The 26837-nt window shown below is 44.2% G+C and overlaps 1 protein-coding gene and 2 pseudogenes across 1 annotated transcript in view; 2 read left to right on the top strand and 1 right to left on the bottom strand.

Moving 5' to 3' along the window:
- KIAA1217 (KIAA1217 ortholog) overlaps positions 1-26837 on the top strand; it is a 673163-nt gene that overhangs the window by 165682 nt on the left and 480644 nt on the right. The gene's annotated exons all lie outside the window — the stretch shown is intronic.
- LOC105079267 (diacylglycerol kinase zeta-like) lies at positions 181-3665 on the top strand (annotated as a pseudogene).
- Positions 5449-11431, bottom strand: LOC105079243 (vasodilator-stimulated phosphoprotein pseudogene; annotated as a pseudogene).

Genomic DNA, 26837 nt, shown 5'->3' with positions numbered 1-26837 from the left:
GGGCAAAGACTGTTTTAGTGATTGTCGTGAGTTGAGGTGCAAAGAGTTTATCTATAAGGAAGAAGGGAGAGACAAGGTGGGAACTGTTAAAGCCATGGATTTGTGATGGAGGCTTTTTTGTTGTTTGTTTTTAACATTGTAGAGATTTGGGTTTGTTAACATGCTATTAGGAACAAAAAAAAAAAGATGAGGGAAAACTGGTGAAATCCAAATGAAGTCTGGAGTTGACTGTAATGTATCAGCATTGGCCCTTAGTTTTGGTGAACGGTCCCATGGTGATGTAAGATGGGTGTAGGATATACGGGGACTCTCTGTACTATTGTTACGACTTTTCTGGAAATGTGAAAGTATTCCAAAACGATAGGTTTATTTTAATGTGAGCTCTTGGGAAGATGCCTCTAATGAGAGACCACGAGGTGAGAAAGGAGCAAGACTGGTAGAAAGGCAGGGCCAGTGACCAGACCTAGGAGGCAGGTTAGGACAGATAGAGAAGAATGTTTGTAGTTGTGATGGTGGGAAGTTCAAAGCCATTTCCTGGAGGGGATCTGCTTACTGTGTCAGAGAGAAGATTCTATTATTGGCTAATTTGAGGGAGGAAGAATTGGTAGATGAAGGGAGTGAAGAGTCTTCTAAAAGCCACGGTTGGGAGAGAGCGTGCGCCTTGGCCGCGGCGGGCGGCGCGGAGCCGGCGAGCTGAGCCCCGGCCGGCGGCCCGGCACGGGCGTCTCCCGCGGGCCCGGCGCTGGCCGGGCGAGGGCAGGATGGAGCCGCGGGACGGCAGCCCCGAGGCCCGGAGCAGCGACTCCGAATCGGCCTCCGCCTCGTCCAGCGGCTTCGAGCCCGACACTGGTCCTGAGCCGGACAAGACTCCGCGGCGTCTCAGCAAGCGGCGCTTCCCGGGGCTGCGGCTCTTCGGGCACAGGAAAGCCATCACCAGGTCGGGCCTCCAGCACCTGGCACCCCCACCTCCTGCTCCTGGGGCCCCGTGCAGTGAGCCTGAGCGGCAGATCCCGAGCACTGTGGACTGGAGCGAGTCGGCGACGTATGGGGAGCATATCTGGTTTGAGACCAACGTGTCAGGGGACTTCTGCTATGTTGGGGGGCAATACTGTGTTGCTAAGATGCTGAAATCAGTGTCCTGGAGAAAGTGTGCCGTCTGCAAGATTGTGGTGCACACTCCCTGCTTTGAACAGCTGGAGAAGGTAAATTTCCACTGTAAGCCATCCTTCTGTGAATCAGGTTCCGGGAATATCCGTGAGCCAACCTTTGTGTGACACCACTGGGTACACAGGCAATGCCAGGATGGCAAGTGTCAGCACTGTGGGAAGGGCTTCCAGCAGAAGTTCACCTTCCACAGCAAGGAGATCGTGGCCATAGATCATGGCCATCAGCTGCTCTTGGTGCAAGCAAGTATACCACAGCAAGGTGTCCTGCTTCATGCTGCAGCAGATTGAGGAGCCGTGCTCCCTGGGGGTCCATGCTGCCGTGGTCACCCCACCCATCTGGATCCTCTATGCCCGCAGGCCCCAGAATACCCTCAAAGCAAGCAAGAAGAAAAAGACGGCATCCTTCAAGAGATTCTAGCAAGAAAGGGCCCGAGGAGGGCCGCTGGAGACCCTTCATCATCAGGCCCACCCTGTCCCCCCTTATGAAGCCCCTGCTGGTGTTTGTGAACCCCAAGAGTGGGGGCAACCAGGGCTCCAAGATCATCCAGTCCTTCCTCTGGTATCTCAATCCCCAGCAAGTCTTTGACCTGAGCCAGGGAGGACCCAAGGAGGCCCTGGAGATGTACCGCCAAGTGCACAACCTGTGGATCCTGGCTTGTAGGGGGGACAGCGCGGTTGGCTGGATCCTTTCCACCCTCGAGCAGCTGTGCCTAAAACTGCCACCACCTGTCGCCATCCTGCCTCTGGGCGCTGGCAACGACTTGTCCCACACCCTCAGTTGGGGCAGGGGCTACACAGATGAGCCTATGCATGATCCTGTCTCACGTGGAGGAGGGCAACATGGTACAGCTGGACCACTGGGACCTCCATGCTGAGCGCCACCCTAAGGCGGGGCCTGAGGAGCGAGATGAGGGCGCCACCAACTGCCTGCCTCTGGATGTCTTCAACAACTACTTCAGCCTGGGCTTTGATGCCCATGTCACCCTGGAGTTTCACGAGTCTCAAGAGACCAACCCAGAGAAATTCAACAGCCACTTTCAGAACAAGATGTTCTACTCTGGGACAGCCTTCTCCGACTTCCTAATGGGCAGCTCCAAGGACTTGGCCAAGCACATCCGCGTGGTGTGTGATGGGACAGACCTGACCCCCAAAATTCAGGACCTGAAACCCCAGTGCATTGTTTTCCTGAGCATCCCCAGGTACTGTGCAGGCACCATGCCCTGGGGCCACCCTGGGGAGCACCACGACTTTGAGCCCCAGTGGCACAATGATGGCTACCTCAAGGTCATTGGCTTTACCATGACATCCCTGGCAGCACTGCAGGTGGGCAGGCATGGTGAGCGGCCGACACAGTGCCGAGAGGTGCTGCTCACCACATCCAAGGCCATCCCAGTCCAGGAGGATGGTGAACCCTGCAAGCTTGCAGCCTCATGAGTTTGCATCACCCTACGCAACCAGGCCACCATGGTGCAGAAGGCAAAGCGGCAGAGTGCCCCCCCCCCTGCACAGCGACCAGCAGCTGGTGCCAGAGCAGCTGCAGATCCAGGTGAGCAGGGTCAGCGTGCACGACTACGAGGCCCTGCACTACGACAAGGAGCAGGTAAAAGAGGCCTCTGTGCCACTGGGCACCGTGGTGGTCCCGGGAGACAGTGACCTGGAGCCGTGCCGTGCCCACATCGAGAGGCTCCAGCAGGAGCCCGGAGGTGCTGGAGCCAAGTCCCTGACATGCCAGAAACTGTCCCCCAAGTGGCGCTTCCTGGATGCCACCACTGCCAGCCACTTCTACAGAATCGACTGGGCCCAGGGACACCTCAACTATGTGACTGAGATCGCACAGGGCAAGATTTATATCCTGGACCCTGAGCTGCTGGGGGCATTTGCCGGCCTGACCTCCCAACACCTACTTCCCCCTCTCCCCACCTCGCACTGCTCGCCCACACCCCGGTCACTGCCAGGGAATGCTGCGCCCCCTAAAGGTGAAGAGCTGATTGAGGCCACCAGGAGGAACAATTTCTGTAAGCTCCAGGAGCTGCACCAAGCTGGGGGGGACCTCATGCACCATGACGAGTGGGACCGCACTCTCCTGCACCACGTGGTCAGCACTGGCAGCAAGGAAGTGGTCTGCTACCTGCTGGACCACGCCCCCACAGAGATCCTAGATGCTGTGGAGGAAAATGGGGAGATTTGTCTGCACCAGGCGGCAGCCCTGGGCCAGCGCACCATCTGACACTACATTGTGGAGGCCAGGGCCTCACTCATGAAGACAAACCAGCAGGGCAACACTCCCCAGCAGCAGGCTAAAAAAGGCTCAGGACACCGAACTGGCCACATATCTGGAGAACTGGCAGCACTACCAGATGATCCAGAGGGAGGACCAGGAAACGGCTCTGTAGCTGTGAGGCCAACACCGGAGCAGCAGGAAGGATGAGCCGGGCAGAGGATGAGGCCAGAGGATGAGTCCCTCCTTGTGCACCTCACTGCCACATTCTAGTCGGACAGCCACGGGGACGGGCAGAGGGGACCCAGGCCCCAGGAAAGGAGCCCTATGCTGCCCCCTGAGAAGCTGCCCAGACCTAGGGCTGGACTCTGAGGAGCTGGGGAGTCTCACCCGTCCCCCTGAGCCCCCAGCCTAACCCAGAGGCCCACAGGGGAACAGGAAACTGGACTGGGTTGGGCAGGCCTTTGCGGGGCTGGGGCTCAGCCACTTCAGAACGGCCCTCACCTTCACTGCAGCGGGTGTCCTGGAGCTTAGGGACTGCAGCCAGGAGGGCAGAGAGGCTTGTGGCCCTGTCAAGGAGCCTTCAGGAAGAGGCTTCCTAAGCCTCCTGGTCCTTGGGCCCCCTCTCCTGACCTGAGCCCACCCTCCCCAGGGCTTCCTCCTGGAAACACAGAGCCTGCTGCGTTTGCCTGCCCGCTGCCCTGTTTAGCACCTACCACGTGACCCTCCTCCTGTACCCAAGTCATTTCACCTCGACTGTGTGGCCTGGGGGTTGGGATGGGGCTCTCACGGAGACATGTTTACAGCTGGGTGGGACTCAGTAAAGTGGATTTTTTTTTCAAAAAAAACAAAAAGCCACAGTGTATAAGGGGACTGGAAGAACGCGGAGGGCAATGTAGAAGATCTGGGCGCCGTGGGGGATGGCAGGCACTTTACTGTATGAAGCTTTCAATATTCCGTTCTGTCACTTAATAACATTCAGCCTCTGGTTTCGTACACCCAGTCCAGGTTACTGTTGTCACACTGTCTGCTGGCTCCAATCTAATGAAAATATTCATCTCAAGGTAGCTTTACAGATTGACGACTGTCCAATGAGACTGGCTGAACTATTGGTTGTCTGTATTCATAGTAACTAACAGAGGATGCGTCTGTTCAGTTTCACATAAGCTGTGGGTCTGCGGGAAGTGAAATGAATGCTGTTCATCCTTTGCCTCCTTCCTTGGCTGTAAGTGTTTCCGACCCAACCATGGTCCGATGGTCCCTCCTCTGAACTCTCTGACGTCCCAGCCCGGTAATGTTACTCACTTCTCTCACCGACGGCCAGCACCATATGCTTCAGTGGGAGGTAGCTTTATCTCATGGTGTTGCAATCATTTGTTTATTTATAATGCTCTGGAGCTAGATTAAAATAAGTACATTCCATCTTTCAGATGCTCGATATTGAAGCATTTCCTTGTAAAGGTTATTAGAAGTGGTGACCAGAGGGTTTCTTACCCATGTAGCTTAGACCCATATCCTGACCCCCTGGTAACCCAGAATTCCAAATGTTTGGCTCATTGTTTCTTTTTTCCCCCTTGCTTCTTATGGAATAGAATATATGTACACCAGTGGACTCCCTGCATTTGACTCTTTTAGCATGTTAGGCCATACTTGATAGTTCATTTTAGTGTGCTAATGACACCATTGTGGCCATTATGCCCAAATTAAACAGGAAGTAGTGGAGGAAAACTCAGATAAGGACAGCATCACACAGAGACCCTAAGCGGATTCAATGTGCAGAATGGAAGTCTTGCTAAATTTCCAAAACCACAGCTTCCAAAACCACTCTTATTCACCAAAAAGGAACCACCATGATATCAGTCCATTCAGTTACCAGGACAGCAGTGCTCCCTGCTCCAGTGGGACGTGGGGATATGCAGATGGTGAAATTCTCAGACTGAGAAATTCTGTGAGTACCTGGCTGCAAGCCTCCATCTGGTCAGAAGAGGGCAGTGGAAGAAAGAGGGGAGATTCTGGACTGCCATGGCAGGGGACAAGTTTGGGGGCCATGGAGAGAGAGAGAGAAAAGCAGAGAGATTAGGAACAGATCGGAGATCTGGAGTCCAGGATTCTGGCTGTGTGAGTGGAAAAGTGACTTGAGTTTGAATGGTAGATTATTATTTCCCAGAGCTTGTCTGTCACAGTCAGTATGAAGGAAAGGTCCACAAAAAAGAGCCAACAAGACAGTTCCCAGGAAGTAACACAAAACTCTCCTCAACTTTCCAAACAGCTGTCGCAGACAAGAGATGTCTGCTTCCCTCTCCCCAGTATGATCATGGGAGGACGAGGAAAGTGATTCCAGTGCCTCAAGCTAGGAGTAGCCTGGAACTCCAGGTTGCCTTTGGTGATGTTTGATCGCCCACTTTGAGGACCATGCTATGTAGTATGTGTACCTGCCCAGACATGTGTGTATATGATGAGCTAGACCAGTGTCAGCTTAAAAATTTTTAAGTAAGATTCTTTTTTTTTTTTTTTTTTTGAGAGGCAACACATTTTTTTATCCCACTATTCTCAGAGATTAAAAAAAGAAAAAGAAAAATCCAAGAGGCTAGGGCAAATTGGCTTATCTCATCCATGTGAAAAGCAAATGGAAAAAAAAAACCAGTCACAAATGGATCTTGTCAGGGTGATGTGGCATAACTGACCCTTGGCCAGTCCTTGTGGGCAGCTGTTTTTAGCCAGGATAACCTCGGCATGAGGCCAAGTGCTGGGTCATGGCTGAGGCCCCCTGGGAATGTCACCATTCCCACGGATTCTTCAGCTGGAAGGCATCTGTGAGCCCTTGGGCCATGTCAGACCTGCTGCTGTCCACAGGCTGCCACCAAATCCTGCTCAGGACAAAAACAAAGTCCAGAGTGTTCCCCGCACTGGATGGAACATGAATGATTTTACATCGCGTATATCATGGCAGGTTTGTGATCTTTAAGAATTTAAAGAAGAATGTACAATCAGTGAAAATACAGCAGCAAACAAAATAGTTGCCCCCAGAGGGCAAGTTTGCTGAGAGCAGATGTCTTTGCACCAGAGGGGCTGCTATGAGCCAGAGCTGGGTGTCCCTGACCCATGCATGTCTTCAACAAGCACATGGGGGTTGAAGGCAGGTTTCTGAGGAGTAAGGCGGCAGGGCAGGGCATGTGGCATCAGTAACTGATACAAAGGGCTCACTGTCAATCTGTTATGTTGAGAGAAATAGAAATGACACCCCGTCCCCATCACTGAGTGCTTGTTTTTGTTTTTTTTTTTTTTTTGGTTTGGGATCATCTGGATGAAGGTTTATCTCATTGAATAGTATTCTGAGAGTCTCTAACCAGGAAGGTGCCAAACACCAAATGTTAGCTATGTTTGAAGCTAAAGTCATATCGTTTGAATAACTTAGTCACTTACCTTGGCTACAACCACCCCCAATAAATCCCTAATAAGCTGTGACTATGCAGACTCATGCATTCATTCAACAAATACTTATTCTTACATACTACATGCTCAGGCACTGTCCTAGGCTCTGGGAGCAAATGACAATGTTAATTAACCCAAGGCTTTGGTCTCCAACTGCATTCTGTGGGTGCTGGCCAAGGAAAGCTGATGTGAATCCAGGAGGGGTCTCTGCAGGAAGACTGGGAAGACCCCCAAATTCTGTCCTGTGCCTCCATTCTCCTCCACTGCCTAGTTCCCATGTGGCTTCTGCAGAGCAGAGCACTCTCCAGAGCTTTCTGGCTTCTAGAAGCAAGGAGTTTTATAGGACCCATCCAGAATGAAAGGGCTTCCAAGAAAGACCAAACCATGGGTCAGTCCTCCAAGAGGTGACTCCTGCAGAGGGACCTTACAGAGCCCTTGCCCCTGCACTCCACACCCCAACACTAGGACTTCCACCAAAGTGGTGACTCACAGCCTTTTTCTGCCCCGGAGCACTTTAGGGAGGACTCAGGTGAAGGGGAGAGGTCCTAGATGTCATTTTCTGGGATTTCACTTGGGGCCAACCATTGGGATGCAGATTTGGAGGTGGCAACTAGACACTTTCTTTTCCAGTCCCTAGTCATCCTGTCCTTTCCTGTCCTCTCCTCTGGGAAGGTCTCTGACTGAATGGATTGATTAAAGCAACTGAACTGATCAAATTTTGTTGTGAAGTCACCTTGAGCTTTTTGAGTGGCCACAGAGCTCCCTGGCCCCTCTGAGGTCTTTCTGGTTGATACCTAAGGTGAGTCACTGGAACACTTTGGACTTCGCCTTAGAGTGAGCAAACACCACATTTGCAAGAACCTTTGAAGACATTAAGGCTAATCCCCTCTGTCCTTACTTGTCACTCACATCCCTCTGCCACATTCTGACAGGTAGTTATCAGTGACAGGACGTCTCTACCTCAAGGTGGCCCGGCCCACTGATAGCTCTAATGGACAGAAAGTTCTCCTGCTATGGGAACCTAGTTTCAGTTTATATTAAACTTGTTTCCATTTTAAAGACAAAGCATCGCTTTCATCTTGATGTAGGACCATTTCAATAACTGACACCTTTGTCTTTGGTGAAGCATGTGGGTTGGGATTCCCACACCCAGTGGGAAATGAATGATTTCTCTATGACATTGGGTCAGAGAGACAGAATGCCCCCTTCCCTGCAGCTGGAGCCCAAAACAGACAACTGCAGACTCCTTGCAGCCCCATTTTCTGATCCCATGAGCAGATTCCACCAGGGAGGGCCCTTTGGGTTTTCCTGGCTCCAGATTATTGAATGATTAGTTTGAGATTCAAGCACATTGTTGTCTCTTCCTTCTCTTATAGTGGATATAGTGTTGCATATCTGCTCTTCTACAGACATTTCAGGGACAGTGCAAGGACTCCACTGAAACTTTGCCGGGGAAATCAGAATTCAGTCACCAGGAGACTCCGACAGCCCCTATTTTAAAATGTGTGATATTTTCAGGTGGATGCTCAGTGCATCTTTGCAGAGTCTGGTGATTTCCTTCTGGGAGGGTGCTTGAGGAAGAGCAGATTCTCCCAGGTGGCTCTGCGGCTGGAGATAATTGCCTCTTCCCTTTCAGAACAGGTGTCGATGTGCCTGGTTCATAGCACTGCTCCTAACTTATTATTAGCAAAACATAATTATTTGCCAGGTTGTGACTATGTGTATCCTTCACTCAGGTGATGAGAGCATCAGGTCCAACAGATATTAAAGGCTAGAAGTGGATTATCTTCATGATGGAAAATGTTGCTAAGGATTATGTCAGCGTGGGACAAAGTAAAGGAGAACTTAGCTGGAACTGAGGGCATTAGCTACAAAAAAGGAGGTGTCTTAGTCGGTCTGGGCTGCTAGGAAGAAAATATCATAAACTGGGCAGATATAAAGAGCAGACGTCTATTGCTCACAGTTCTGAGAGCCCTCTTCTAGTTGCGGAGTGGCTTCTGGTTGTATCCTTACATGGCGGAAGGGGCAGGGATGCTTTCTCAGGCATCTTTTGTGAAGGCACTAGTCCTATTTATGAGGGCTCTGCCCTCAAGGCTTAATCACATCCCAAATGCCCTACCTCCTAATACCTTCACTTTAGGATTAGGATTCCAACATACGAATTTTGGGAGGACACAAGCATTTAAACCAGAAGTGGAAACATAATACTTCAAAGGATAGAGTAAAACACATAGTTTTGATGCAGATTATATGGTAAGCCAAGGAAGACTTTTAAAAAGAATAATTCTGTGCTCAGCATAGTTAAAAAAAAAAAAAAAAAAAAAAAAGCCTACTGTGGTCAGCTGAATAATGGCCCCTAAAGATGTCTGCATCCTAATCCTGAATCCTGGAAGCTGTGAATGTTACTTTACATGGCAAAAGGGACTTTGCAGCTGTGTTTCAATGGGGGATTTTGAGACAGGAGATAATCTGTGTGTGCCCTATGGGTAATCTTAAGGCCCCTGTAAGAGGGACGCAGGAGACCTGACTAGACAGAGAAGTAGAAATGGAGTGATATGCTTTGAAGTTGGAAGGAGTTACAAGCCAAAGAATATAGGTGACCACGAAAAGCTAAAAAAAAAAAAAAAAAAAAAACCAAGAAAAAGTTTCTCCTCCCCAGAAGAAACCAAGCCTGCTGACACTTGACTTAAGCCCAGTGAAACTGATTTTAGACTTCTGATCTCCACATCTGTAAGGAATAAATTTGTGTCATTGTAAGCCACTCGGTGTCTGGTCATTTGTTTTTTGTTTTGTGGGGGGGTTTTTTTTGGTTTTTTTTTTTTTTTAGTATTTATAAAAACTGGCAGATTAATTCTGCAGGGGCCCATTTTCAAGAAGCTAAAGGTGAAGGAGGGAGAGGGGAGGTTTCCTCCCCATTTTCCTTTCTCCCTCATCTTATTTTCCCCAGAGGGTAAAAATGGTCTGGACCCCAAAACCTACCCAAATAAAAAAATAAAAAAACTGATGTTCCAAAAAGTTACAGCATCTTAATTCCTCATAGAAAAAGGGAAGGAGCCAGAGGGAAGGGAAGTCCTGGTGTGGGGGGAGGCGTCCCCAGCCTTGGTGGAACACCCCCCCACCCCCCCCATTAAATAGCTGTCTCAAATGGGACAAGCCTAGGGCACAGCATTAAAAACTCCCCACACCCTATTTTATCAAAACCAAAGAGAAAAAAATTTCCTCCCCCCAAACATAAATATATATTTTTTCCTTAAAAAACCAAAACTTCAAAGGCATTAAGCATTAATTAAGGCTCCCCAGCCAATCAGCAGCCAGTATGGGTGTTTGCATGGTGCCAGGAAAGCCACATCCTGTTGGAATGGGGAGTGGAGAAGATGCATTCCTGTGTAGCTTTCAGCCAATTCCAAGTCAAGTTGAGGCAGGGAAAGCAGGTGACTGGTGAGGGCATGTGTGGAAAGGAGAAACCGGATCTTCTGGGGCCCTGTGGTCAGGGGGAACCCAGCTTCCTCAGCCCCTGGACAAAGGCTTCAATTATTTCCTCTTTCACTTTCTGCAATTACTTCCTCACCTCTTCCAGAAGCTCCTGTTTCACACTTTCCAGGTCTGACTCATCACTGGAGCTGGGTGTAGAGGGGTGGGCCTCGGAAGTGGTCACTTAAGAAGATGACTTCATCCTTAGCAAGGCTGTGCTGTTCTTCTCCCAGGGTCTCTGCACAAATTCACAGTGGGCTGGGACTCTGGCCTCTGGCTCCTCATTGGCAGATTCATCCTTGGAGGGTTTCACTCCAACTTGTGTGGCTTTCCTTCTCCAGGCCAGCATGGCGTTCATCTCCTCTGTAAGGCCCCCACCCGTGCTTCGACTGCTCTCAGCTTTGGGGGCCAAGGATGCCCCTGGGGCCTCCTCCTGCTTGCTGACTTTCCTGAGTTTGGCTCTGGCAATGGCTGTGGCCAGGACAGGGGCCCCGGTCCCTCCACCACTGGGACCTTGTGCTTCAGGGAGAGGGGGCACAGGGGGTGGGCCTGCCCCTGCTCCATGGCCCGCAGCTGAGACCCCTGAGGAGGAGAGACCAGGGGGTGGGGGAGGACCTGGAGGAAGGGAAGGTCCAGGAGGTGGGGGTAGCCCCCATGCCAGGGGAGCAGGTGGGCCTCCTGCATTGGAGACCCTGCGCTCCACGTGCTCTGCCTGCTGCTGCCTTTTCTGTTGCTCCACCTCCTCTGCGGAGGGGCCATTCTGGACGGACCAGGTAGGAGGTGCTGTAGGTGGTGGTGGGGGCAGAGGCCCTCCTCCTTAGGGTGCTGGCCATGCTGGTGGTGAACTGTGTTGTGTCCTCCTTGCTGCCAAAGTTGAGGCCCCAGACCTGGCGGGCATCACGCCACTGGTGGAAGTTGGGGGTGGCCTGGTTATACTTGACACTGCGGACGATGGCACAGTTGATGGCCACCTGCTGGTCCGGCTGCATCTTCCGACTGACCACCCAGAAGGAGTTGGCGGTGGGGTTGTGGTAGATTGTGCGTCTGAAGGCCTGGGAGCCCATGCCAGCAGGCATCCATCACTTGTTGTTGTCATTGTAAAGCATCATAATGGCCGGCTTGAGCAGACGACAGTCTCACTCATGTCTGCTTGGCGGGCAGGTGGAGAGCCCATGGGGTAGGTGCTCCCGGGGCGCCCCTGGCTCGAGGTCTGGTCGTTTGTTACAGCAGCAACAGGAAACTCATACACCTATCCTTATGCACTTTTTCAAGTAATTAAAGGAAAGTCAAAATCTTGCAGACTGATCAAAGGAAACCATAATTACTGGAATGCCCAAAGAACAAGTGGAAAGTTCTAATCATGAACAATTAGATGTGCAAGTGAATTCGGAGGCTTCTACATAAGAAGAAAATGTAAGATTGTTGAATATGTGTGTATCGTAAGAGGAAGATGTTAAGGTTATACAAATTTTGTAACAAAATGAGACTAGAAAGCTGCAGTAGAATCAGAGTATTTTAGAAGGAAAGTGACCTTCAGGTCATCTTATCTCTCTCCCATTTTGTAGATGATGGAATTTGGACGTGGAGAGCTTAGGGAAATAGTCCAAAGTCAGACACAGCAGGACCATAGCCAACAGGGACGTAACTTTGCCTTTTGACTCCAAACCCCTCCGGGGATTTTTCTCCTACTCCATTATATTTAAAAGTTTGCAAATAATCTGTAATGAAAGGAGAAATGAAATGCTGTAGATAAAATCCAGCGCACAGGGCCTCAGTAATGGGCACTAAGCTCATTCTTCACTATGATTTTATCATTGGTCTGAGAGTGAAGGACATCATCACCATTTGCAAATGCTACTAAATTAGGGTATGGAGTTGACTGTTATGAAAAAGAATTTCAATTTAGACATTCCAAAATGTCGATTTACTGGGAGAAAACATTTGTATTAATCTGGGAAGCAGAATCATGTTCTTCGGAGAGATCTGGAAACTGACATGTTTTTTACCACTCCCCTGATCTGAAAATATCTCATTTTGGGGGTCCCTCAAAGGTTAAAATTACTTAGAAATGTAGAAGAAGGAGGGGAGGGGAGGCAGCAGCACAGGCAACAGCACAGCACCAAAGGAAAGAAGACAGAAACAATGTATAAAGGATGGTGACACCCACATTCCTTCTCCTCCAGCACATGTAGACTGCACCCATTCCACAAACATCCATGAAGCCAGAGCCAGGCCTGGGAGGCACCCAGGAACAAAACTGTGGGAGCCTCTCTCCAGTGCTGAGACCAGCGGTAAATCAGAGACCTATTCAGAGAAGGCCCATGCCAAGTAGCCCCCTCCTGCCCCACCCCACCTCCACCCTGCATGTTGCCAGGATCAGTATCCCCTGACTGTCCCTGCCTTTTCCAGTTTTCTTAATAACTTTCCAAGTTTTTGAAAGAACTTCTTGGGCGAATTGCCGCTGAACGGTTAGCTTTGATGAATCCATAATCATCTTTCAGAATTTGTCACCTCTGGCTCATCGTTCTGGAGTGAAAAAAAAGGTAGATGGAGCCCTGAGTGAGTGTTGACAGCCTGGATTAATTTCTGATCCCTGTCTCTTTCCAGCTCTGTGACAACTTACTGAACATCCCTCAACTTGGGATTTGGGATTCAAGGAGGCCCCCAATAAAAATAACACTTCTCTCTGCTGCCTGGAATTTGATCAGTTGAGAGTGGAAACAAAGTCATAAAGCAGATGGGTGTCAAAATGACACCTGTGTTCTGGGCAAAGATGATGCAGGAGAATTTGGCTTATAGCTGCGGGCTGGTAGACTTTCTCTTATTGAATCTCAGATGTGCATACTCACCCACCCTTCGTCACTGCAGGGCCCACTGGGACCTGTTCCTGGAGAAGCAGGATAAACAGGGGGGCTTAAAGCCACAAGTTACCCATTGGCACACCCCCCCCCCCGGCATTTAAAGGAAGCATCAGAAGTCTAGAGGAGTCTAATACCTGAGCTTCTCATCTTTAAAATACTCATCTCGTGTTAATCTGATGACTATAATGAGGTGTACAGGGAAGACTCTATATCCAAGTGCTGGAAAATTGTGACCTGCCTATCTCTCTTCCTCCCTCCCCTTTTCCTCCCTCTTTGCCTTCCTTCCATCCCTACCTCCCTCCTTCTCTGTTTAGAGGAAGTTATTTTAGAAACAAATCTACCCAATTTGTTTCAACTGCCTGCAAATGTTTACTACTAGTGTATTTCTGCTCTAGCAACAGTACCTTTTTCTCTCACCTGTCCTTCCCTAGCAAGTCACAAAAAAGGGGTGTGTGTGTGTGTATGTGTTTGAATGTTATCTGTAAGTTGTGGGTCTCCTCTTGCAATACTACTGATAATTACTCTATTTAAAGTATAACATGGGAGTAATCTGGGAATTAGTGCTACATAAAACTTCCAATAAATTTAAGATAGTATTTTGAGGCATTAAAGTCGCTTTTTATTTTACTATAAAAGAAGGATGGTATCATGCAGAGAGATGCTCATGGGGATGCGTGTTCATGAAAGGAAAATCTTAAGGAAGATAAAATGGTTATGCCTTCACCGTTCAGGCAAGTATTTTGGAGATGGGATTTATCAACCTTCTGTCATTTCCCAGAATAAATGTGCCTGGATGTTTCCTTGGTTTTTGTCCCCTGAATGTCACCTGTTTTGGGTGTCATGGGTCCTGTGGCACAGATACAGGTATTAACAGGTGTGCCATTCTGGCTTCCAGAGACTGTCAGGTTCTATTTCAGGCTTAGTTCTGAAGCTGTTGTGCGATAAACCAAATGTCACATTAAACGTAAGATGGGAAACTCACATATGAGAATAAATATCACGATAATCACTAATTAAATGATAAAAAAAAATTCACCATAAACTTGGACTATCCAATCACTGAGGACTAGTGCTGCTAAATTTTAGGTCAGATGCAGCAACTAGTCCCCAGCAAATCGGCCAGTGTGAGTTCCTGACATGGAATCTTGCTCTCTGTTTAAATGCAGAACTTAAAACAAGAACCAGTGAAGCTATCTATCTGCCTCTGCAGGCTGAGCTGCCTTTTGCAGAATCATCAAGCATTTCAATCCCTCTTTGAGACGCTATGCTTTTGCCTTTCACAAGCAAACCCCATCTGGAAGCTTCTGCTTAATGGCCCAGGTTCCCCTGAGAGCAGGTTCGACTTGGTAGGACCGTAGTCCAGACCGACATGGTTTCTAGCTCATCATTTTTGAAGCAGATAACACATTCTAGTTGAAAACATTGCCTTTGAAACCAGCTCCCTGAGAATGTAGCTTCCTAGAAATTGCAGTGTTATCATTTTCTTTTTTTAGTATCACGACAGGCCTTTCTCTTTGCTAATGATTATGTATTTAATAGTCTCTGTGTTCATTGATTTATTTCTATAAATGTCATTATTTAATAAGTAGTTATTGTGTGCCAACTATATGCTGGGCAGTTATTCTGGGCCCTGGAGATAGAGGATTGAATAGGGCATAAGGAAGTTTCTTGTTCTCATAGAATTTGGAGTCTTCAGATGTGGAAAAGTCAATGAAACAGGAATTACATGCACACATTTTTATACAGTGCTCACTATCTGTCATGCTCCCAACAATCTTATGAGGAGGATACCATTATTATCTGCATTTTTGCAGATGAGGAAATTGAGGTCCTTGCAGCTCCAAGGCTCATATAAGTCATAAGGGACTTAACTGATTACAGGTGCTATGGCTCCAGACTGTATTTCCTTCACATCCATATGGAACATTAAAATATAATGAGGCTAGCTTCAATGGAGACATCACAGTAGGCCTCTCTGAGAAGATGACCTGTAAGCTGAGGTCTGAATAACCAGGAAAAGTCAACTGTGCAAAGAACAGCATGTCCGAAGGCTCTAAGGCACAAATGAATTTGGTGCTATAGAGCATTTAAAAGAAGACAAGCATGGCTGGCAAGTCAGAGGGAAAAAAGTACACAGTGAGGTGGTGATCCAGAAGCCAAATTGGGTTAGGTTTTGTCAGCCAAGAAAAGGAGAGAATGTGAACATTGATTATTTTGTAAAATACTGCAGTGCCAAAAAAGTAAAATAAATTTAATATCACAAAAACCTGTCATTTACTGTTGATTATTCATACAGTTTTTCTTCTGGGCTAATGACCATGAAGTCTGCACCAGTTAGAAAGAAAAGGAAATGGGAGACACATCCAATGAAGGAATTTTTAAATTGACTCCTGGATTTTTAGAAATACAGAAAAATGTCAGGCATCAGTAACATCTGCTTCTATGTCATCTTACATAGTTATGATGTAAACATTCAAACTGGAAGTGGGTTGGAGTTCCCAGCGAATGGCGGTAGAGCTTCAACAAGATCGCTGTCCGCATTTGTTCTGTATCATAAGCTTGTGGATCTCAATTCTCCGGCACGGATTTTCTCACATCTGGATGTTTTCAGAGTTGGTTTGCATCTTACAATCAAGAAGTACGTGTATATGCTACCAAAATAATTGGCAGGGTCTTTCAGAAGTTGCCATTTCTGCATCTTGCTGGGAAAGGACAATATGAAAATTGAGCTATTTACCATTTGAACAGAAGCCAGAGCCAGTGAAGTAAATCTTTCCAGTGTACGCATGACTCCTCAGGAAGGAGTTACATATGAGCGCATTCTGCCTTTTTCTTTATTATACTCTAGCTCCACCTGATTCACAGACGTTAACTCCATATGAAGATGATGTTCCCAAAGTTGAGGCCTGGATTCTGTGCCTTCAGCAGTCCCTTGACCTTGTATGTTAGACAACCATAGACAACCCCTCAGTATTGACCCTGCCTTTCCTCAGATATATCCCTTACACTGGTTTCCTGAAGGATCCAGTCAGTTATATGGAATTTTAATTCAACTACCTCATTGTCTTTTTCAAAATTAAAAGATACATAAGGTGTCCTAAGTCTGGTGGAAGTATCATCACCATATGGAATGTAGTAACAGAATGTTACATTAAATGCTTTTCTGTAGTTTTCTGCTGTCCCTATGTCTAGACTTGAGCTAACCCACCCTGCCTGTCTCTATCATGTATCACTTAAAACAGCACTAGTGTTTGTTAAGTGCTTCCTGAGGGTCAAACACCATGTTAAGTTCTTTACCTGGATGCCTCAAGCAATTCCCACAACACCCCTGGATGGCAGGTACTGGCATTAGAATCTCCATTTTACAGATGAACAAAGTCCCAGAGATGATGAGTAACTTGTCCTCAGTCACATCAGGTACCCAGTAAATGGGAAAGCTAAGATTTGAATCTAGACAATCCTACTCACTCACCTGTACCCTTGTCTTTTACCCTCTTATCTAGAGATACCAAGAGAAAGAAGATTCACTGTGTCAGGGCGACTCCATCTAACACTTACCTAGACTAGACCGTAAGCTCCTGGAGGCAGGAATTATGTCTCACAATTTTCCAGGACCCAGCCCAGCACCTGGCACATAATCTCTGCATGATAATTATTGGTGGATGGATTATCCCTGTTCAAGTACAGGAAACCTTATCAGATTGATTTGAAAGTATTAGCTTGCCTGCAACAAATCAGTACCATTTCCCTTTCTCTTTGGTGGTGTTGGATTTATCTTCTAATATTTTGTTTTAATAGATAGCAGATATGCAGTTTCTTAGAACTCTTTTGTATCAGAGTCCTGGAAGGAAATAGATGATTCACTCAAACTGAGTAGTTGGGGAGTATAGTAAAAAGAGGCTGTTTGGAAAGAGGCAGGCAGGGTTTCAAGGAATGCAGCAAAATATAGTACAGAATTCCAAGGCTAGTGGCTTTGGAGGGGTCATCACCCCTCCACTTGAAAAGGCAAGGGTGGGGATGGTCCTAGGCTCCAGAGAGAGAGCAGAATGGAGAAGACCAGCTGGCAAGAGCTCTGGCTGGGGGTAGAAAACAGCCACAGCAGCCCAGCAGGGAGGAACAGGAGACTAAACCTTGGCTTTTCCCTTCTCCCGCTTCCCTCTCCTGTTCATCTTTCCTGTCTGTTGAGGGTAATTGGAAGCCAAGGTGCAAGGGAACCCTTGCTGCAGTCCTGAAGCCAGTCTCCTGGGCACAGATGAAGTGCAGAAAGTGGCTGTGGAGCAAGCAGACAATATTCATCAAAACCTGTGAGCAAAGCCCAGAGCATAGTGATGGAAGAGGTTTTCACATTTTAGGGTACCACGAAGTCATTCCAGCTTACGCATGATTTGGCTTGAACTAACTGGAAACAGCCTGTCTTATGGCCTGTCAAACATGCATTGTATATCTGCTTTAACCATTAAAGAAAAGAAGGCATTTAAGAATCAAAGTGGAGTAACTGCAGTTCAAGCATTCGAAGGGAGCTGGTGAACATTGTGGATATGGTTTCAGACATGTTCCTGCATCCCTGAGAAGTTGAATTTTCTGAACGGTATCAAACTCAAGGACACTACCAGTCTTAAACAGTATGTGCTGGCAGTTGCCAGCTGCAATCTTAGGGTCTTAAGGTCTCCCCATGGAACTATGCAGCCACTTCAGACCTCAACTATTCCTTGCTTAATAAGCACCCTTTTTTCTTGCCAGCTCCAATCCTGATTCTTAACAAACAATTTGTGTAATTTTGCAGGTTTTGCCTTCATAAGCCTATCCCATTTTGGAGTCCAGCAGAACACAATTCAAGTGCTTCTTGAATCTGTGTCTCCCAGGCTATAGTCCTCAGTGTCCATTGAGTAAAACTCTTTTCTATCCCTGTTATAGGTTGTTTGTTGGTTATTTACATCAACAATAGCCCACAGAGTTCAAAACTGTACTGATGACCTATTATAACTCTAACTTGATCCATGTGCATTCATTTCAGTAACTAGTTGTTGTTCATACATGCTAGGCAGTTTTCTCATACGTGCTAGTCAAAGTATGTAAATTGAGCCAGATTCTTCTAGTTTTTGAAGTGCAACTTTAGGGAATCTTGGAAATGTTAGCTCTTCAAAGATGCTTGGGCAATATAATGCATCATCAACTCCAGGGCCTAACACACAACTGTGAATAAATTTATACATGGGGAGTGTGGAATAACTGTAAAATTGTTCACACACAGAATTTCCTCAGAAGACTACGGAGTCCTGTCGTCATGGAGATTTTTCTTGATGGTTTTTAGATAGTAACATTTAGCATCATTTTTACTTCATACTGTTGATATAACATTTGTTTTTACATTAAAAAATATGAGTTCTGAAGACATCAGGTGCTGTCTTTCCTTAGAGTAGCCAAATAGGTGATATTGAGCATTACCTTCTGGTTTTCAGATTAGAAAAGAACTGGTGGCACACTGAAATTAACAAATGACATCATGATAAAGCAAAAATGAATCAATGTGCCTTGAAAAATAGCAAATATTAAGCAAAATTAGGACCATTTATAAGCAATGCTGTTGTTTTTGTTTTGTTTTGTTTTTTGGTTGTTACTTTGACAGGCAAATTGAATATACTAAGAAGCTGTATGAACAATTAGTTAGTCTATTAGCTAGAACCGGAGGCAGTTTCCAATGTAAGTGCTGTAGAGGCATTGTATTAGCATTTCCACATTGCTTATGATTGCTGTTATTTTGCCAGTTTCACTTCCGGTGTAATAAACTCAGCATATTCTTTGCTGAACACTGTGGAGCCTGGGTCTAGTAGCATGCATTCCATGTTTACATTTTCCCTGCAAGGTGTTTCATGACACTCTGAATGATACAAGCTGATGATACAAGTTGATAGATTTTCAGACTAAAGGATATTATTTGAAAAGCCTCAGAGGGCAGCACTCTTCACACAAAAGCTGAATTGGTTTCTGAGATGAACGTTCTGTTTTGGAATAGGGCTCTGGGGACACAGGACGTGTGCTCTGCTAACCCTTGTGCCTAGAGCAAGGCTCTTGGTTTCATCTCTTCAGTTGCAGAATCATTTTGCTAACTTTTAATGGTTGCTGTGTTGCTTTCCAGCTTTAAAGTTCCATAATTTTCTGCTAACCAAAATCTAAAGTGGTCTTAGAGAGTATTTTTATAGTTCTCTAGATAAAACATATTCAAAACAAATGCATTAATTTCTCTGGCCCCCAAAGGTAACTACCATGAATATTGCCCGAAGTGTGGAATTGATAACTGAAAATCCATGGGCCATTCATATTTTCCACTGCTACACTGGTGGCATTTCTCTTTCTTATAAAGTAAGCAAGGTTTGTGTCCTATAAGGAAATGAGTGACAATGTCGAGAAAGTGATGGCACCTCCCATGTGTTGAATTCTTGGCCTGTTTCAAAGCTACAAAAGCCAAAAAAAAAAAAAAAAAAAGAATAGGAGGCAATTAAAGACCATGGATTGATTGCTAATTATTAAACTGACTTCAAGTCAATATAAATGGACATGATTATCCAAATATCAGACTTCTGTCAACCCCAGGGCACTGAGGGAAAAGCACCTGAACATGTCACAGTAGTGGCCTGCAGTGCATTTTATTTTGTCTGTCCTCATTCAGCATTTATTCGTTCTAATTTAACTTGGAATTCTCAATTTTTACAGTTTTACCTGAAATTCTGTAAACTATATATAATCCTCAGACCAAGGTATAAATAAAGTTGGAGCTAAGTAAAGGGAGACACTTAGAAATACACATAATAAAGGCAAGGGAAATGAGGTTTCAGAGCCTGACTCTGAAGAATAGATAAAATAAACAAAAAGTAAACAGAAAATTGTGTAACTGAAATGATAAATAATATTCATAATAGAGTTATGTACCGTTAATGAGATACGGAGTTATTTGAGAAACAGTGTATAACATTAAACCTAAAGGTTTTCATCAAAATGGTTAATTTTTCTTTTAAGTTTTGGTGCTGTAAGAGATGAGCTACTATATATATTATTTGTTTATTTGTTTGTTTTAATTGAGGCATAGTCAGTTACAATGTGTCAATTTCTGGTGTACAGCACAATGTCCCAGTGATAAATATATGTACATATATTCGCTTTCATGTTCTATATCTCACTTACTTAGAAGAACAGAAGCCTGGCTGATGGCTGATGGTGGGTAAATGTCAGAGTCCCAACATTAAACAGATGGCACACACAAATTAGGATGCTTCTAGATGGCTTGTTAGTAGAGGGACTGATTACAAAAGAGGCTGTAAAATAAGATATGCAAGAGCTAACAGAAGCCAAGCTATTCCCACCCCTTGTTCCAAAGAGCCAGAAGAAGAGTTTACTGGAACCCGGAATGAGACAGAGTTGGGTAGAGCAGGTGGCCTGGTGACCTTCTGTCAAGGCACACAGCAGGCTGGGGTCATCTCACAGAGAGGAACCCTGGAAGTAACTCTGGCCCCACTCTTTTCAGTCCCTCCAGTCTCCTTCTGGGGCTTCCCATCCTCTGAACCCAACTGGAAGCCAGAGATCATGGGAGTCCACTGATGTAGTTGAGGTTTAGGAGTCTATTAATGTAGTTCAATGATAGAGAAAGGTGGAGTGTAGGTTGAAGGTCAGAGGCACACCTAGCACACTACTTCTACTTGTGGTGGGTTGAATTGTATTCCCCCTGCAAAAGATATGTTCACGTTCTAACCCTGATGACCTCAATTGGAAGCAGGGTCTTTGCAGATTCAGTCAGATTAAGATGAGGTCATATGAGGTCAGGATTGGCCCTAAGTTCAATAACTGGTGTCTATATGAGAAAGCAGGGGAACATTTAGACACAGAGACACAGAAGATACACACAGGGAAGAAGCAGGTATGTAATGATGGAGACAAGAGATGGGAGAGTTGCAGCTACAAGCCAGGGAACAACAAGGACTGCCAGCAGCCCCCAGAAATTAGGAAGAGAAAAGAAAAGATTCTTCCCTAGAGCCTTCAGTGGGAGCACAGCCCTCCAGACACCTGGATTTCAGGCTTCTGGCCTCCAGAGAATCAATTTCTGTTGTTTTAAGCAACCCAGTTAGTGGTGATTTGTTCTGTCAGTCCTAGGAAACAAATACACATAAAGCAGCCATGTTGTCCGGTACCATTGGAATGTAAGTACTGTTGATTCTCCTTCATTTGATTCTTTCAGTCATGTGATCACAGCCCCAAAGCTAGGTAACATACGGTGTAATCTTAGGGTTGGGAGTGTTTGGAGGTGAGGGAGGGTGTACCTGCAAGGACTGAACACTAGTGTTCTTAGACTCCTGGGTTGGAGTCTAGGCTCACACAAACAAATGTGCCCCTGGCTACTCTGTGGCATGCTGACCAACCAGCCTTCCCTAGGTTTTCCCGAGACTCATTCCTAGAACCTGTCCTCCCTGCTCACTGAGGCTGACCTTCTTGTATTTGTCTTCCTTCCAGAGTCCACCCTCTTCACTATATATGCCAGGCCATGCTGCCTCAATTCTGTTCACCAGCATCTTTGCATCTCCCAGCCCCACTAACCAAGGTTTCATATGCTGCTTTCAAAAAAAATAAAAGCCAGTTTACAAAAGATAGCTGACAGGAGGATCCATAGACCAGTCAATTAATCCCTTCTTTGCTTCCCTACAGCATCTTTCTTAATTTGGCATCATCATAAATTAGGAACTTCTGCTTCAGGCCAAATTGGAGTAACAGGTCCCTGCTTTTCTCTTCCTTGTTCCTGAAACAACTAATAAACTAGGGGGAAGTATCGAGTTGAGAGGATAGATTTGGAAGCTCAGGGCAGCCAGGTTGGCTGGTGTTCACAGGGCAAGGTACTAAAGAGAAGAGAACTACTCAGAGAGACAGCACTGGAGATCTGGAGAAGGTCCTTCCCAAGTCTTCTGCTGAGTTTTTTGGGATTTTTTTTGTTTTGGTTTGGTTTTTTTAGGGTCCTTGATTTTATTGTACACTCCATCATTGACGTCTTTGTTAATTCAGAAATGGAAAGATGAATGGTTATTTTGTTTGTACAGTTTGACAAATAAAAATGCAGGGAGCAAGAGAACACACATATAATAAGGATAAACACGGATCCGTACTCTCCCCACTTCTATTCCTAGTCTTGAAGACCCTTGCCAATGTATCATGCCAAGAATAAGTCAACCAAACAATCCATCAATCAATCAATCTACCCACAGCTGACCTTTGAACAATATGGAGGTTGGGGTGCCAAACCTCTTTGTAGTCAAAACTCTGTGTATAAAATCTGACCCCCCTGCAAACTTAACTACTAATAGCCTACTGTTGACCAGAAGACTTACCCCCAACATAAATAATTGGTAAGCACACATTTTGTATGTTACATGTATTCTATACTGTATTCTTACAATAAAGTAAGCTAGAGAAGAGAAAATGTTATCAAGAGAATCATAAGGAAGAAAAAATACATTTATAGTGCTGTACTGTATTTAGTGATAGCATACATTTACATCATCTGTTTACAAGATGAATTGTCTGTCAGTACCTACATCAATATTGTCTTAATATGATAAAAAAATGATGTGGGTGTTATATGCATCACTAACACTAGACATCAAAACTGAAAAGATAACGTGGAAAAGAAATTCATATTTACTTATAGGTGTAATGATTTGTGCACTGAAGATGAAGCAGCAGCAGCATGGCTGCTTTATGGTGGCCCAGTGTAACTGAAACAACTGCCTGTAGACTAGTGACTGAATCATTATAAGATTTATACAGCATACACTGTTGCAGTCATATTCATAACACAGTATGGGAAACTGTTACTTTTTTTAAAACCACTTACATCTAACGATAGGCTGATAACGCAGTTTCTTCCATTGTGAGAGAGACAGGCATATATTGCATGGTAATGTAATTCTTTGAAAACAAAGTTATAACATAGGAAGAAAACTAACACGTTATTAGTTTTATATTAAATCTCACCTTACACCTATGTAAGGAGAGGCCATCCACTTCAATACAAGTCCTGCAAACACGAAGTTCTGCATGTATATTTTTTTTTCTATTTTTTAAACACTTTTATTGATTTATAATCATTTTACAAAGTTGTGTCAAATTCCAGTGTAGAGCACAATTTTTCAGTTATACATGAACATTATATATTCATTGTCACTTTTGTTCTATGTGAATTACCATAATATCTTGTGTATATTTCCCTGAGCTATACAGTATAATCTTGTTTATCTATTCTACAATTTTGAAATCCCGTCTATCCCTTCCCACCCTCCACCCCCTTGGCAACCACAAGTTTGTATTCAATGTCTATGAATCTATTTCTGTTTTGTATTTATGCTTTTTGTTTTTGTTTTTGTTTTTGTTTTTTTTAGATTACACATATGAGCGATCTCATATGGTATTTTTCATTGTCTTTCTGGCTTACTTCACTTAGAATGATATTCTCCAGGAGCATCCATGTTGCTGCAAATGGCATTATGTTGTCAATTTTTATGGCTGTATAGTATTCCATTGTATAAATATACCACATCTTCTTTATCCAGTCACCTGTTGATGGACATTTAGGCTGTTTCCATGTTTGGCTATTGTAAATAGTGCTGCTATGAACATTGGGGTGTAGGTGTCATCCTGAAGTAGGGTTCCTTCTGGATATATGCCCAGGAGCGGGATTCCTGGGTCATATGGTAGTCTATCTCTAGTCTTTTGAGGAATCTCCATACTGTTTTCCACAGTGGCTGCACCAAACTGCATTCCCACCAGCAGTGTAGGAGGGTTCCCCTATCTCCACAGCCTCTCCAGCATTTGTCATTAGTGGATTTTTGAATGATGGCCATTGACTGGTGTGAAGTGATACCTCACTGGAGTTTTGATTTTCATTTCTCTGATAATTAGTGATATTGAGCATTTTTTCATGTGCTTATTGATCATTTGTATGTCTTCATTGGAGAATTGCTTGTTTAGGTCTTTTGCCCACTTTTGGATTGGGTTGTTTGGTTGTTTCTTATTAAGTCATATGAGCTGCTTATATATTCTGGAGATCAAGCCTTTGTCGGTTTCATTTGCAAAAATGTTCTCCCATTCCGTAGGTTGTCTTTTTCTTTTACTTATGGTTTCCTTTGCTGTGCAGAAGCTTGTAAGTTTCATTAGGTCCCATTTGCTTATTCTTGCTTTTATTTCTACTGCTTGAGTAGACTGTTCTAGGAGAACATTTTTGAGATGTATGTCAGATAATGTTTTGCCTATATTTTCTTCTACGAGGTTTATTGTATCTTGTCTTATGTTTAAGTCTTTGATCCACTTTGAGTTGATTTTTGTGTATGGTATAAGGAAGTGTTCTAGCTTCATTGCTTTACATGCCTCTGTCCAGTTTTCCCAACACCATTTGCTGAAGAGACTGTCTTTATTCCATTGTATATTCTTGCCTCCTTTGTCAAAGATTAGTTGACCAAAAGTTTGTGGGTTCATTTCTGGGTTCTCTGTTCTGTTCCATTGGTCTATATGTCTGTTTTTGTACCAATACCATGCTGTCTTGATGACTGTAGCTTTATAGTATTGTCTGAATTCTGGTCGAGTTATTCCTCCAGCCTCTTTCTTTCTCTTCAGTAATGCTTTGGCAATTCTAGGTCTTTGATGGTTCCATATAAATTTTATTATGATTTGTTCTAGTTCTGTGAAATATGTCCTGGGTAATTTGATAGGGATTGCATGAAATCTGTAGATTGCCTTGGGCAGTGTGACCATTTTATCAATACTGATTCTTCCAATCCAAGAGCATCTGCGTGTCTATTTCTGTTTATTTATTGAAAAAAATCCACATATAAGTGGACCCGCATAACCCGTATTGTTCAAGAGTCAACTGTGTATATGTATAAAGTATATGGTACTTCCAAAAAATGGAAGTATAAGGAAAGTAAGGAAAAAATGATAAGTAGAAACTGTCTTTATTTACAGATGATTTTTTCTTTTTTTAAGAAATTCTGGAGCAATCTACAAATCAACTACTACAATAAATTTACCTCGGTCTCAGAATTCAAGGTCAATATACAAAAATCAGCTGTATATCCATACAGTAGAAGCAAATGATTGTAACATGAAATTTTTAAATCAAGAAACACAAGGTAACTAGGAATATATTTAACAAAAGTTGTGTAATACTTGTACACTGAAAACTATAAAATATTGCTGAATTTATAGACGATCTAAATGAATGGAGAGACATACCATGCTCATGGTTTAGAAAGTCAATATTGTTAAGAATTTTTTCTCCCCAAATTTATGCACAGGTTCAGTGCAATTCTGATCAAAACCGCAATTCTTAGGGGGAGGGTGTAGCTCAATTGGTAATGTGCATGCTTAGCATGCATGAGGACCTGGGTTCAATCCCCAGTACCTCCTCCAAAAATAAATAAACCTGATTACCTCCCCCATCCCTCAGCCAAAATAAAATAATTTTAAAAAGTGATGATAAATAAATAAAAAATATTAAAAAATAAACCCCGCAATTCTTGAGTAGAAATTGACAAATTGATTCTAAAATTTATATGGAAAAACAAAGGCCTTAGATTAGTTTGAAACATAGTTTGGAAATAGACGTTTTTTTGTTTGTTTGTTTTTGTTTTTGGTGATTTTTTTTTTTTTTTACCAAAGCATCAAAGCAATTCTGTAGATAAAGTCTTATCCACATATGATGTGGGGAAACTGGATACACAAAGAAAAAGTGAACTTTGACATCTTCATTCTACACAGAGAAATTAATATTAGATGGATCAAAAAATAAAAGCTAAAACCATAAAGCATCTGGGTCAACATAAGTCTATCTCTTCATGACCTTGTTTGCCAAAGATTTTCTTCAGAAAAGATACCAAAATCTCTAAATGTAAATGAAAAAATTGACAAGATGGACTTCATCAAAACGAAAAACTTACTCTCATCAAAAGAAGACAGGCATTAAGAAATGAAAAACTATATTCCCTTTATGTAATCAACCCCACAAAATAATAGTAAAAGACAAAAATACAGTAAAAAAAAGTTGGGAAAAGGCTTGAACACATACCTGGTCAGAGAAAGTATACAAATGACCAATAAACAAATAAAGAAGTAGTCAACATCTTTGGTCATCAAAGAAATGCTAAATAATTCCACAGTAAAGTATCATTTCACACCAACTAGAATGGCTAAACACTAAGGGGCTATCAAAATTCTTTTATTATGCAGAAGAGATTTTTTAAAAATCAAATATCTCCTAATTTAAAAGAAGTAGTGCATTTGCAGAAACTTGGAGATTCTTCTCCAGTATATTTAATTTCTAATAGTGGTAATAATTATTTTAAGGGTCCATTTCTGTAAGATTCTGTATATATGAAATTATAGGACTATTAGCAAGAAAGAAGTTAGAAGGTCTGTTTTGAAGTCTAAAGGGTATTCAGCACTACAGAAGGTTCCCACCACTCTCTGTACTTATTTTCAGCTCTTGGGTAACTGTAAAGTCTGTTTTTCACACCCTGTGAATATTTGACTGTAGAACTTAGTCTAATGGTTTGTAAAAATCTACACAGATAATAGTTATAAACCAAACAGCATTCCTTTCGGCCATACCTATTTTACAAAACACAGCTAACCCTTCTTCTGGACAGTTTCCAGTCCTTC

Source organism: Camelus bactrianus, chromosome 35 (assembly GCF_048773025.1).
Source record: "Camelus bactrianus isolate YW-2024 breed Bactrian camel chromosome 35, ASM4877302v1, whole genome shotgun sequence".
NCBI classification, from domain to species: Eukaryota; Metazoa; Chordata; class Mammalia; order Artiodactyla; family Camelidae; genus Camelus; species Camelus bactrianus.
Note: the sequence above shows the minus strand (reverse complement) of the source record. Positions and strands in the feature narration are given on the sequence as shown.